This window comes from Talpa occidentalis, unplaced genomic scaffold (assembly GCF_014898055.3).
Source record: "Talpa occidentalis isolate TD23 unplaced genomic scaffold, MPIMG_talOcc4v2.1 talOcc4.10, whole genome shotgun sequence".
NCBI lineage: Eukaryota > Metazoa > Chordata > Mammalia > Eulipotyphla > Talpidae > Talpa > Talpa occidentalis.
This window is the reverse complement of record NW_023600993.1, coordinates 77,183,314-77,195,030: the sequence shown is the minus strand read 5'-3', so window position 1 is coordinate 77,195,030 and position 11,717 is coordinate 77,183,314.

Genomic DNA, 11,717 nt, shown 5'->3' with positions numbered 1-11,717 from the left:
TTTTTAAGAATGATTTTAATCCCTTTCCAGTTGCATTTCAAATATAAAGTTTAGAACATAAAATTTAAAAAGACATATTTAAATAAACTTACTTAACTCCAAACAGACTTATAAAGCTGTTCTCTTACATTGATATGTGTTGCAAGAAGAATCCCTTGTTACATAAAGTACCTGGAGAAAAAGATGTGTGAGTTATGAGCCTACATTGAATGCTCATGGGAAAATATGCCCTACTTAGAGCAGTCAGCTCTCTTCTTTGAAGACTTTTTGAGCTTAAAAGGCATGGGATTTCATCTATTAATATTTTTTATATAAAATGTGAGAAACCATTAATACTTAAAACACTGGCATTGGTGGATTTGGCGCTTAAAGGATATTCAAGCAACCTGAAATGTCGAGGCAGTTAGTGATTTGTAAATTTGTTGATGCAGGACATTTAATCTGAACATTAACATGCATGGACTTAACCCAATAGGGCAATAGCCTCATACTGGTCTCATTCTATCATCAGCCTGGAACTCTTTTGAAGTGATGATATTCGGTAGGTTGTTTGCCCACAGTGGTTGCATCCATCTGCACTCCTGATCTTTCTCTTGTTCCCTTCCTAACAATCCTTGATTTTCTTTTGGGTTTCCACTTGTACTTCCCCATCACAGCTCAAGGTGGGCCTCGATTGGATAAGATCCAGCCATAGTGATTCATTTAGGCTAGCTGACCAAGGGACTTAAAACAATGAAATTCAGGCAAATTTACAAGTTCCATTTATCATTTAGCTGTTGCTATGTAACAAACCACCCCAAACTCAGTTGCTTTAAACAAAAGCATTTGTTTTAACTCTACAGATAAGCTGTATGGTTCTTCTGATCTCAGCAGGGTTTACCTATTCTGTGGTCACCTGCAGGTCAGGACATGGCTGGATTGCTTCAGGCTGGACTCTTATGTGTAGGAGATTGTTTGGCATGACCAGCTTGGTTTAAACAGAGATGACTGGCCTCCTGTCCACGTATTCTTTCATTGCCCATCAATGTAGCCAACACTTGTTCTGCTGGTAGAGGTAGGATTCCCGTGAGGGTGAAAATGTGCAATTAATCCCAAATTCAAGGGGTTGAGAAATAAGACTCTATAATGAGAGGAACTACAAGGTCACATTGCAAAGGGCATGGTTTCATGGAAAGGTGGAAATTTGGCACCATTTTTACAATCAGTCTATTAGCTATTGAAATGTCAAGATCAAGATAGATATTCCCTCTCACCCCCCATCTCTCTTTTGGATTTCAAAAAGAAAGTAGATGAAACCCTCAGAGTTGCTTGCAACTGCTTGCTGTCTGGAGAGAAACTCAGCCTAAGAATAAGGACAATGTATATAGGAAGACAGAACCAAAAGAATTGCAAGAACTGAAGTCCCATAGCTCTTATGATTGTGTGAAACTCTGTTTCAAGCCAACACTCCCCCTGGTCTTTGCAGATACTTAAGTCAATAAATTCTGATATCACTCCAACCTGGGTGATTGGAGTTTTCTCTTTAGAAAAAAAATTACACCTAAATGATGTTGCAATTCTACAGATCAATAGCTTTTCTTTTCTCTTAGAATTGTCTTATTTCGCTGAGCATGATCCCTTCCAGCTCCACTGGATGGTCTCACTCATAGCAGGAATTTAGAAAACCTAAATAAGGGACCAGGAAAAAGACTAGTTATAATAAAAAAAAAATCAAAATTAACAAGCAACTATAAACCAGAGACACGTGGGGGTGTGGGAGGGGGGAGGAGAGGAGGGATTAGGGTCAAATTAGGAATTGTATGGGGAATATAACCAAAATGAAAATGCATACATTGTGCAAATATGAAAACTGATGTAAGAATTATATAAAATAAAATATATTAAATAAAAAAAGAATTGTCCCTCCCCCAACAAATTCAGGTGCTGTTTCTTCCATGAAGTGAAGAGAATACAAAGATATGTAGGAGACAGTACTTAGTCAGAAAGTCAGATTTTCATAGAAATTAAAGAGTGAAATGTTTTATTCAACAAAGTTCACATATATGAATTTAATCCTATATTTATGGAATATTCAGGAGTCTGGATGGGTCACTTAAAATTTTTGGTTATAATTTACTGTCTCATAGAAAAAATTACATGCTTCAGTAGATGGTTACTCAAGCTTTTTTTTTTTTTTTAATTATGTCTTTTGAAATGCTCTCTCAGTTTATTTTCTCTCTATTTCTACCAGTCAGGATTTTGTTGATCTTTGCCTTCTATGACTTATATTAAAATTACTACTGGTATGTTAAATGTGCTTTTCTTAAACTATAAACAATCCTTCATGATTCTAATTAAAAAAAATCCAGGGAGCCTTTGATTCAACCTTCCTCACCTATTTTGAGACTTGCAGCTTTTGTAGATTCACAAAGAACCTTGTGACATATCTTTCCCAAGTATTGTGTCTATTCACCAATCATTTAAACAATAAATGGATATTTAAAGGGTAGAGTAATTGCCATTGTCCAATTGTTTCACTAGTTTCAATTCCAGTGGAAAGAAGTCTAGGCAGCAGTTCAGGAATGCAGCTTCCAAATCTACTGCTACTGAATTGGCCCTGAAGCCTTAGACAAGTCACATGAGTCCCTAGGACAGTTCCCTTAAGTCAGAATCACTCTTCACCTTCATCCCCTCACAGGCATCAATAACTCCAAGTAAAGACTAGAAGAAAGCACTTTTGATCGACTTTCACTCTAGATGCGAGAAGTTTAGAGTATGGCATTCACATCAACAGAAGAGCAAAGCTGTGTGATGTAACTCTGATAGTGTCATTTTCACTCCACTGTGATGAGAAATCAAACACGAATGGAAACTCTCTGAAAGAGCATGAAAAATCACTCACAATCTCAGTACTGCCTTAGTTCCCAGGAGGAAAAATTGGGTCATGGAAAATCAATCTCAAATTTTGTGTTGAATTTGGTCAGAACTAGTCTAGAGAAAGTTTTCAGTGTTTCAAAGACAAAGGACTAATCTTATAGGATGACCGCAAATGTCTATATTACCTTAATAATTTATAAGTTTCCACCTAAGCAGGGCAGCCATGTACAGCTGTGCAGCATGTGCACTGCACAATATCAGCGAGCACTGTTTATATAGTCTGTGATGTGAATGGCTCCCCCTGGTCTTACACTGGCACAACATACATAGCTATAGGTGGCATCCCTGCAGTCAAGTCCCTTGTATCATTTGTTAGTCACATTGACACAATACTAATCAGTATCAGAAACTGTGAATCTACTTTCTCTGGCTGTTTGATCTCTCAGGGTAAGCTTTTCCCTATTAAGAACAAAGTAGGCCTGGAATATTTATTGCTCCTTAGTTGCCCTAAGCCATTAGGACCCAGTCTCTTAAGGTCTTTTTCCATCAAGCCTCTCCCAGGGGTCCTGATAGAGAACCAGAAAAGGGAGGGGCAGCATCTATCTCAAATCAATCTATCAGTTATTTTGCTCATGGGCTGTCATCATCTAAATGTATGCAATTCCTTTCTTTCCTAAGAACAGTGTTTCTTCATCCCAGTAAAGACAGTTTGTTTAAATATTCATCAAGCCAGTTCCATTATCAATAAATCAGCTCCACTAATACCTGTCACTGCTAATGGAGTCTCTTTGCCCTACTCTCTTCATTCTATCTACTTTTAAGGAACACTTAGATTGTCCTCCCTGATAATAACAATAGTATATAAGCTGTAATTTACTGAGCACTTACTCAGTGCCCAGAATTGTGGTTTTTCTCCCTCCTTTTAAAGATGAAGGAGTTGAAGTATAAGACACTGAGTTGCTTAGGTCAGAACTGGCACAGGATCCAGGGTATGTTGTCTTCCAAGCTCTGCCCCATCCTGTTAATAGGGATTTCTTGACTTGGCCTGGGGCAGAGAGGAGAGCTGGCTATGGATCAAGACATATGGGTACCAGGGCAAACTTAAAATGTCTTTCCTTCAATATGACATTCTTTATATATTAGGTCAATGTTGATTTGAAAGAGAAAAAGCATAAATAGGAAAGCCACTAGTGAAAGTTCTCAGTCTCTCCTTGGTTATCTCAAGTTATTTACTTCAAATCCCTGCCTTTCTCCCCATTCAACAAAAGCAAAGCCCTGTGGTTACTTGCCCAACTCTCTTATGGAGCAGCTCTGTGACAGAACCTGATTGATGACATTAAGTGCCCACACAGGCTCTACACTCTATATACAATCTGCTTTGGCCAAAAGAACAGTAACAAATTGGACACCAGCAGAAGCTTGAAAAGCACATGTACATTTCCACTATTCTCTTCAATTCCTACTATTGCTAAGAGATCTTAGGCTACCCTGCTAGAGTCTCTGAGATACCTGGAGTGGAGGTAAATCACCTCAGCTAAGCTGTCCTGGAGCCACCACTCTAGATGACCACTTAGTAGACAGTAAGCACATGACCAAGCCATGCTGAGATAACCAGATACCCCAAATTGACAGAACCACTCATAAATTCATGAAAAATAATAAATGGCTATTTTAATTCCTGGTTTTCAAAGTGGGTATATAGCAATAGATAACTGGTACAATGACTGTGGATTGTTACTGGACTATGGGCATCAAAGTGTCTTCCCCAAGTGGCATTTGGATGTACTGATAGTATACAGGAGTTAACTACATAGAACTTTCATCATTTACCTAAGGCCGCCCTTGCAACTCATGCTTTTACTGAGAGGTCAGGATATTGTTTGCTTCTGTGCAAGTGTGAATGCCATGGTCAGATCTCTTACCATTGGTTGGTGCTCATTGTCCCCTTGGTATATGATAAAATGTGTCTTGCTGCAAAGGTCAGAATTTTTGCTGAAGCAACCACTTTTGCTCATAGTCTGTCTCCACAAAGACATTCATTCACCCAGGGTCAAGGCCTCTGGCAAGGTGAAACCCTTGTGAGCCTGGCCTCAAACTTAGACAGCCACCTGCCTGGATCACAACCTTGCACTTGAGGCCCTATGTGCAAAATGATAAAACCAAGCTCCATGGCCAACATCAGCATTACCGATATGCTGTGTTCACAGTCCTTACCTGTGTCCCTATGTGGCAGACCCAGATTCTCCATTGTTGTTGTGACCCACTGATTATACTCCCTCAGCCATCCATCAGGTTTCCAAATCCAGCAGCTCTCCAGTTGCTTCATTGTTTCAGGAAGGGTTCAATAAAGGCCATCTCTCCTTTCAGCCACGTTTTGGACCAACTGAAGAATTTATAACATGTTAGATGAATGAACAATATGAAGCAAAAACAAATCCTATGAGAACAAGAACAAGATCATGGTTACCAGAAGGGAGGAAGAAGTGGGTGGTAGATTGTGTATAAGTGGTCAATTGTATGGCAGTGGATGGAAGGCAGGCTCTTGATGATATGTATAATGCATATATACTCATGTTGATATAGATAATATAAATACACCTGATATATAAATAATGTTTTATCCAATGTTACTTCAACTTTAAAAAAGAGGGAAAAAATGGCTGATGGAGGTTGATTTCCTATAGTAATGCTAGTCTGTGGTTATACCACCCTGATCATACCTGATCTCATCTAAATAATTCTGATGTTGGAGAATTTGACTTATATATGTGGGAAAGTGTGTTTCTAAATACTGAGCCTCAAACTTAGATTTAATCACCCTAAGGTGGCAGGATTGCTTGGGTAGCCCTCCCTATCCAAGGAACTGAACAAAAGGCTTGCTTCTTGTAAGCAGCACACCTGTGTCTGGAAAACATTCCCCCATATTTTGGTGTGGATGGCTTCCTTCCTGCTTACATCTTAAATCATAATTGACCTTCTGAGAACTGACTCTCTTGTCCCTGTCACATTACCCTGTGTGGCAGTTTTAAAACATATCTGCAATTTCTTTGATATTCCTCTCATTCTGAGATGGGACCTAAGACCTAGCCCCTTGAATCTGGGTCAGCAGAATACAGCAGAAATCACACTGCATAACTCATGTAACTTCCAAGGTCAAGTTATTAAAGGCAGTTGAGCTTCCATATTGCTTGCTGCTGGGTCATTGACTTTTGGAGCCCTGAGCCAATATTCCTGGGCCAGCTACCCAGAACCTGCCATGTTGGGAAGAGGCACAAGACACACAGAAAGGCCATAGGAAGGTGTTCTAGTAGGCGCTTACTGCTTCTGTCCCAGGTCACAATCAGCATCAGCCACCAGACATGCACATGAAATTCCTTCAGATGATTTCAGGCCCGAGTTATGAAGCAGTGAGACCTTAGATTTTTCCTCAATATAGCCCTGGTATGGACTCCATCCCCACTGTGCCCTTTCAAGTTACCAACCAATCTACTGAATTTATGAGCATAATTAAATGGTTGTTTGTTGCCATTTACTTTTGGGGTGTTTTGTTGTGATGCAATAATAATTGGCATACCCCATTTAATAACTTTGTCATAGTACTACTGATCAATGTTAGCAATTATGATTGTTTGATTGATTGATTCACTTCTAGCCAATCCTCTCAAAAGTAGGTTGGCTTTGTTAAGGCAGGGACTTGCTTGCCTTGGTCCTAGAGCAACGTTGGCACATAGTAGGTAGACAATAAATATACAACAGATAATATCTGTTGAATGAACAAATATCTTTTCCTTTGTAGGACAGGATTAAGGTTTTCTGGGAGAGTATTTCAATCATTTTATTCTTCATCTCCAGGCCCTGGACAACAAAACTGAAGTTATTTATATGGAATCCAAAGTAGACTTTTCCTTTTATAATATCCAGGTGAACTATCATGTCAAACATTCAGTTGTTCATTTAATGCTATGGTTGAGTGACCATCTGCTCCCATAAGCCATTCATTGTAATTCCTTTTTTTTTTTAAAAAAAAGATTTATTTATTTATTTATACAAGCACTGGGTACAGTCAGAAGCACAGGAGGGTGAGAGAATTCACCAGAGCCAGAGTGGAGAGCAGAGCAGGCAGAGTGACGAAATACACTGCTGAGGGGAACAGCGGGCGCAGCAGGAGAGGTCTGTGCGCCATGTGGGACCCTCACCCGGTGGCCTGGGATTGAACTGGCTCTGCAGAGACTGCGGGCAGCTTTGCAACCCAGTGCTCAACCACTGCACCACCACGGGAGGCCCTCATTGTAATTCTTAATAGGACTATTGAGGTTGATTAAAGTTAGACAGTCTTCATGGAGGCCTTGTCTGGGAAAGATATGGACAGATTAAAGGATGGACAAGTATTTTCAGCAGATCACAGTCTCAGAACAAAAGCCTCTTGAGGTAGTGACTGCCACCCCACACCACCATCTCCCCAGGGTACTACTCAGAGTCTGGCGCAAGACAGGAGCTGAGCAAATATTTATTGACTCTTAAGCAACTATAAACCAGAGACACACTACTGGGGGGAGGGGGTGAAGGGAGTAGGATCAAAACAAGGGGGGTGGGAATTGCACGGGGACTTTAACCAAGATGAAAATGCATACATTGTGCAAAAATGAAAAAGGATGTAAAAAATATATTAAAAAAAAATTTTGTTGACTCTTGAGTAGATGACACAGAAATGGTTTTGAGCCAAGCAAAAAGCAAAGGTGTACATGAGAAGAAAAGAAAAACTACGTGAAAGCGGACTCTTGTTAAATGTCTAAGCCACATTTGGTCCTCAATCCACTTCATCTGCAGTCACAGTCATTACAGAAGCCAATTTAAAATACCAGAGATCCAAGCACAAACATGCCGCTGTTTTTAAAAGCAAACCCATTAAGATGACATGAAAAAATAATGGCATCTGCCTCAGGTTTCTGCTTAAAGATGGATTCATGCTATCTCAGCATTTTATCCCAGGCAACTCCCCTGAGAAGATGCACTGAGGAAGCAATTTGTATCTCTTTTAACTAACACGGGAAGCCTTAAACGTCTAAAGGTTGACCATTTCCATAGGACTCCAATCCAATTGCGGGGAAAGATGTGAGATCTGAAGACTTTGTGTGCTGTTGTTAACTACATGCATTCCCCCCCATTACACAACCCCCCATTATTATAGCCAAGGCAATGCAGAGCCTCTGACTGTGTGTATAGCCAAGGTAGCAAATTCCTGAGTAGAATGTGCCTGAAATTAATTAAGATCTGGAGAAAAATTGGGCATATCACCAGGAACAGGGAACATATTGAATTATTATTTGTTGAATAAATGAATGAGAATAATTCATGAGATTGCTTTCTATGTTTTATATATTTCACATGTGGTCTCATCCAGTCAGACTTCAGCAAGTTAATTTCATGAGGGAAGAAAGTGAGTTTTTCAAAAGCAACGCAGAGCATGGTCACTCAGTATAGCCAGTTATTGATTTGCTGGTCCTTTCACATGGTGCTTTTTGGCCGCATTGCACTTTGGTGACTACATGCACCATTTGGGCCTTTTTGGCCTGCAAGTATCCCATCAAAGAAGTTTAGGATGGGGCTTCCCTGGTGGCGCAGCGGTTGAGTGCTGGGCTGCGAAGCTGCCCGCAGCCTCTGCAGCACTGGTTCGATCCCCGGCCACTGGCTAGGGTCCCACATGGTGTGACAGACCTCTCCTGCCGTGCCCACTGCTCCCCTCAGCAGTGTATTTCTTCGTCAGTCTGCCTGTTCTGTTCCCCCTCTGGCTCTGGTGAATTCTCTCACCTTCCCGCGCTTCTGACTCTACCCAGTGCTCGTATAAATACATAAATTAAAAAAAAAAAAAAGAAGTTTAGGATGGGGCTCAACCAGAACACAGTAGATGAATCAGTGAACAGTAGCACCCGGGGCAAGTGTGAATATCAAAAATAGTGATCTCTAAATATCCTCGTCATTTAAACATTGTTCTTCTGTGTCTTTATGTCTCTGTAAGTTGCTTAATAGCTTAATAGCTTAATAGCTCTTATCTGTTCATCTTACCTCCTTTGTCAGAATCAGTATATCTTGGGGAAAACACAGGTTATGTAGTCAGAAATTTCTGTTTCTTAGACTTTGTGATTCTCACTCAGGTGCTTCATTTATAAATTAGGGACCATCGGATCTATAGTGCAGATTTTGCGTGAAGTTTGCATGTTGTGGTTCTGTGAAGTAACTTGCACATGGTGTACCACAGAGTCAGACAAACAAACATTTAGTTGTCTGTCCTTGCTTTAAGTCAGCATATGAGAACTTGAAGGCAGAAAGTTGGCACTGTGTCTTGTTTACGAGGAGTTTTATGAATATTTATTGGATAAGTGAATGCATGAATAACCATAGGATGAATAGTGTATTAATCAGGGTAACTCTAGCAGCAGAAGCAAATATATTTCAGTAGCTTATCTGAATAGTATGTTATTGCTTACTCACCTAAGAGTTCAATATAGGTGTTCCAATCAGTAAATGGCTTTCACCACATGTTGATTCACGCACCCAGGCTCTATCTGGCTGACATACTTTGGGCCTGAGTCTTTATAGATCAACCCAGCTGCTTCTTAACTATAGGCCTGGAAGGGAATGGATGCTCTCTACTTCCACCCACATGCCATTGGACAGGCCCGGTCATATGGCGATACCTGGATGCAAGGGAGACCAGGAATATGACCCCTACTTAAGCAGCAGCATTGCAACTGTCATTCTGAAAAAGGGGACCAATTGTCACTGTCAAAATAATTAAAAAACAAAGGAGCCAGAAACAGAGATGGGTGAACACACGACAATAATTTGAGTGGAAGTTGCTTCCATAACATGCTTTAACAAGAGACATCCTTTGGAGAGACAAATACCAGATGCTTGCTCGCGTATATTGAATATAAGGAAACAAAGGACAGACCAAAGTAAAGCAAAACTAGAAATCTGACTGCAGAATTGAGGCTACCAGAAGGGGATAGCAGGGGAAGTATAAAAGGGGTGTGGGACCCAGTGGACTATGGTGGGGGATTATTGTGCTTTGGTGGTGGGTGTGCTGTGATAACATGCATTTATAGTGGTGTGAACCAATACCCCGGAATCATATACAACGTTCAAAACCATTGTTATCTCAATTAAAAACAACAGCAAAAAAAAAAAAACAAACAAAAAAAACCAAATAATTGGCAAACTCAGATGCCTATAAGAAATAGGCAACTGGGCCTTCCTGGTGGTGCAGGCAGTTGAGCGCAGCACTGTGAAGCTGTCTGCAGCCTCTGCAGTGCAGGTTTGATGCCGGCCGGCAGGGGAGATACCTGCATGGTGTGGCAGACCTCTCCTGTCACGCCCGCTGCTCCCCTCAGTAGTGTACTTCGGTCAATCTGCCTATTTTGTTCCCCGCTCTGTCTCTGGTGAATCCTCTCACCCTCACACACATCTGGCCTGTACCCTGATTCTTGTATGTATAAATAAATAAATCTTTTAAAAAAAAGAAATAGGCAACTTATTTACTCAGTCAGGTATTGGACAATGAGGATAAAGGGAGAACTATGACCAACTAATGTTTAATTCTCCTTTTTTATTCAGGCTTCTGAAGCAGGGACTTAAATTCATCACTCACCTCCATTCATGTCACTGTGACAAGAGCTCTATTTTATCTTATTTCATTTAACTTTTGTTTTACTTGGATTGTAGCATAACTACGAAAAAGTCAAGTCTTAAGTATACAGCTTGATGAATTTTACATACAAAACATACTCCCAGCTACCAGCATCCAGATCAAGAAACAGAATGTCCTCAGCATCCAGAAGGTCTCCTCATGCTCCTTTCCAGTCAACTCTTCGAATATTTCAAAGTAAGCGGAAGTCTGAAATCAAAAGTAACTTTCCCCTGATTTTTAATGTATTGTGTGATTGTCATATATGACACATTTGCAGGATAGATCTAGTTTAAGGCAATTGGGCTGCCAACAGCCCCTCCACTCAGGGCGGATATCTATTATCTATTATGCCCAACAAACCACTTACAAAATGCAGTGGCTTAAATACAATAAACATGATTTATTTCTCACATGTCAGCACTTATAGACATCTGGACAGTCATCTGGGAGCTAGCTGGTCTATATGGCCTGAGCTGTAATACCTTATTTCTACTCTATATGGTATCTCTTCCTCTAGCAGCCTAGTTCAGGCTTGTTCATATGAGGCTGAGAATTTGTACAAAGAAAGCGCAGGCCTATACTTGGAGGGAGGTGGGAAGGTCAGAGTCAGAGAAGAATATGTGAGGATAGAGGTAGAGATCAGATTGATATAGCCAGGGATCAAGGAATGTGGGCAGCCTCTAAAATCTGGAAAACATAGGAATGGATTCTGCCCTACAGCTTCCAGAAGAAACACAGCCTTTAACGTTAGCCTCTTAAGACTCACTTCTTCGGACCTCTAGAACTGTATTATACATTTGTGTTTTGTTAAATAACTAATTTTATGGTAATTTGTTATAGTGGCAATATTCATGTTTTTGCCATCTTGCGGACTCTGCCCCTAAGGTCTTGAGATGACTGTGGATGTTCTAGCACATCATGGCTGTGAGCTGGACAACCAGATTCTGCTTTGGACCCTGTGTCTTAGAGACATCCCCTCTCTGATACCCTCCCAGCTGTGCCCTCCCCATGAGGTGGGGTCTGCTAGGTCCATGGGCTCCAGTTAAGTATAGGACACAAAGCAGTAGCAATATCACCTAGCTTTTTTGGTGGTATGAATTTCACCTTAGACCTACTGAATCAATCTCAGGGAGAGATTCCCAGAATCTGTTTTAACAAGCCCTCCAAGGATTGT